Raw genomic sequence first — 3656 nt, 5'->3', positions numbered from 1 at the left:
GGCAATGTCTGACAGGAGTGTAAATTGGCCCCTGAATGATTTTATAAAAAATAATAGTAAACATCATTATACATTATATTCGGCTTCAGAAATATGATGTCTTCAAAACTCGCTCCCACATTCCATCTGTGGAATATTGATGGAATATGTGTTTCATGCATTCCATACATTCTACTCTCCAGCCCTGCAGACTTTAATAGAGTGTCAGTCATCATTATGTGTGTGTGTTAAGGTCAGCTGATGAATGAGTTCAGGCTAAAGGGAAACAAGAATATATATATATCCAGTGGGAAGAAGTATTTGATAAACTGACGATTTTGCAGGTTTTCCTACTTACAAAGCATGTAGAGATCAGTAATTTTTTATCATAGGTACACTTCAACTGTGAGAGACGGAATCTAAAACAAAAATCCAGAAAATCACAATTTATGATTTTTAAATACTTAATTTGCATTTTATTGTATGTGTTACGGCCATAACCAGCAAATAAGGCTCATTAACCAAATTAAATTAAACAGCTGATTCGGACCGAACACATGAGTCAATCACAGACACAGAATAACACTTCAAGACGCCATGTACGCCTTCTTTTACACTCTAAAAAATGCTGGTTTAAAAATAACCCAATTTGGGTTGAAAATGGACTAACCCAGCAATTGGGTTGTTTTAACCCAGCGATTGGGTTGTTTAAACCCAGCAATTGGGTTGTTTTAAGCAAACATTTAACCCAACCGCTGGGTTAAAACAACCCAATTGCTGAGTTAAAACAACCTAATTGCTGGGTTAGTCCATTTTCAACCCAATTTGGGTTATTTTTAACCCAGCATTTTTTAGAGTGTACTTTTAAAATTAACAAGAGAAACAATTTACACAACCAAAAGAGAATACAAATCAGAATACAAAACAGGTCATACAAACTATTAACAAACATACACCAAGCAAGAAATAAACAACAGTAAACTGGTAGGGCAACTAAGAAAGCAACAGAGAACGCCTGCCTACGTCTCTACTCAGCAGTTCTTACCTGGCTTCCGACAAAACAAAGACAAGTGAATCTTCCGGGCCTCTGCTTGCCTCCATACTCTAACTAAATAACCATAAAGTGAACTAGTGAAATAATTCCTACCAGTTACTGAACTTAGGGAGAAGTGAGTGAATAACGCTAAGTCTAAACAAATTGTTACACTCAACAAAACCACAAAGAAACACCAATTAACCAAATAAAGAAAGGAGAACGAAAAAGCTCCTACATACGTAAGTATTTGATCACCTACCAACCAGTAAGAATTCCGGCTCTCACTGACCTGTTGGTTTTTCTTTAAGAAGCCCTCCTGTTCTCCACTCATTACCTGTATTAACTGCACCTGTTTGAAATCGTTACCTGTATAAAAGACACCTGTCCACACACTCAATCAAACAAACAGACTCCAACCTCTCCACAATGGCCAAGACCAGAGAGCTGTGTAAGGACATCAGGGATAAAATTGTAGACCTGCACAAGGCTGGGATGGGCTACAGGACAATAGGCAAGCAGCTTGGTGAGAAGGCAACAATTGTTGGCGCTATTATTAGAAAATGGAAGAAGTTCAAGATGACGGTCAATCTCCCTCGGTCTGGGGAACCATGCAAGATCTCACCTCGTGGGGCATCAATGATCATGAGGAAGGTGAGGGATCAGCCCAGAACTGCACAGCAGGACCTGGTCAATGACCTGAAGAGAGCTGGGACCACAGTCTCAAAGAAAACCATTAGTAACACACTACTCCGTCATGGAATAAAATCCTGCAGTGCACGCAAGGTCCCCCTGCTCAAGCCAGCGCATGTCCAGGCCCGTCTGAAGTTTGCCAATGACCATCTGGATGATCCAGAGGAGGAATAGGAGAAGGTCATGTGGTCAGATGAGACAAAAATAGAGCTTTTTGGTCTAAACTCCACTCGCCGTGTTTGGAGGAAGAGGAAGGACGAGTACAACCCCAAGAACACCATCCCAACCGTGAAGCATGGTGGTGGAAACATCATTCTTTGGGGGTGTTTTTTCTGCAAAGGGGAGAAGACAACTGCACCATATTGAGGGGAGTATGGATGGCCATGTATTGGGAGATCTTGGCCAACAACCTCCTTCCCTCAGTAAGAGCATTGAAGATGTGTCGAGGCTGGGTCTTCCAGCATGACAACGACCTGAAACACACAGCCTGGGCAACTAAGAAGTGGCTCCGTAAGAAGCATCTCAAGGTCCTGGAGTGGCCTAGCCAGTCTCCAGACCTGAAGCCAATAGAAAATCTTTGGAGGGAGCTGAAAGTCCATATTGCCCAGCGACAGCCCCGAAACCTGAAGGATCTGGAGAAGGTCTGTATGGAGGAGTGGGCCAAAATCCCTGCTGCAGTGTGTGCAAACCTGGTCAAGAACTACAGGAAACGTATGATCTCTGTAATTGCAAACAAAGGTTTCTGTACCAAATATTAAGTTCTGCTTTTCTGATGTATCAAATAATTATGTCATGCAATAAAATGCAAATGAATTACTTAAAAATCATACAATGTGATTTTCTGGATTTTTGTTTTAGATTCTGTCACTCAGTTGAAGAGTACATATGATAAAAAATTACAGACTTCTACAAGTGGGCAAACCTGCAAAATCGACAGTGTATCAAATACTTTTTTTCCTTTTACTTTTTATTTATATATATATATATATAGTGTATATACACATTATGACCACTGACAGGTGAAGTGAATAACACTGATTATCTCTTCATCACGGCACCTGTTAGTGGGTGGGATATATTAGGCAGCAAGTGAACATTTTGTCCTCAAAGTTGATGTGTTAGAAGCAGGAACAATGGGCAAGCGTAAGGATTTGAGAAAGTTTGACAATGGACAAATTGTGATGGCTAGACGACTGGGTCAGAGCATCTCCAAAACTGCAGCTCTTGTGTTCCCGGTCTGCAGTGGTCAGTCTCTATCAAAAGTGCTCCAAGGAAGGAAGAGTGGTGAACCGGCCACAGGGTCATGGGCGGCCAAGGCTCATTGATGCACGTGGGGAGCGAAGGCTGGTCCGTGTGGTCCGATCAAACAGACGAGCTACTGTAGCTCAAACTGCTCAAGACTTTAATGCTGGTTCTGATAGAAAGGTGTCAGAATACACAGAGCATCACAGTTTGTTGTGTATGGAGCCGAATAGCCGCAGACCAGTCAGGATGCCTATGCTGACCCCTGACCTCCGCCGAAAGCACCAACAGTGGCACGTGAGCATCAGAACTGGACCACGGAGCAATGGAAGAAGGTGGCCTGGTCTGATGAATCACGTTTTCTATTACATCACGTGGATGGCCGGGTGTGTGTGCGTGGCTTACATGGGGAACACATGGCACCAGGTGCACTATGGGAAGAAGGCAAGCCAGCGGAGGCAGGGATGCTTTGGGCAATGTTCTGCTGGGAAACCTTGGGTCCTGCCATCCCTGCCATACTTTGACACGTATCACCTACCTAAGCATTTCGCAGACCATGTGCACCCTCTCATGGAAATGGTATTCCCTGGTGGCTGTGGCTCTTTCAGCAGATAATGTACCATAAAGCAAAAATGGTTCAGGAATGGTTTGAGGAGTTTGAGGTGTTGACTTAGCCTCCAAATTTCTCAGATCTCAATCCAATCGAGCA

Source organism: Gobio gobio (genome assembly GCF_949357685.1).
Source record: "Gobio gobio genome assembly, chromosome: 17".
Lineage (NCBI taxonomy): Eukaryota > Metazoa > Chordata > Actinopteri > Cypriniformes > Gobionidae > Gobio > Gobio gobio.
This window is presented reverse-complemented; position numbering follows the sequence as displayed.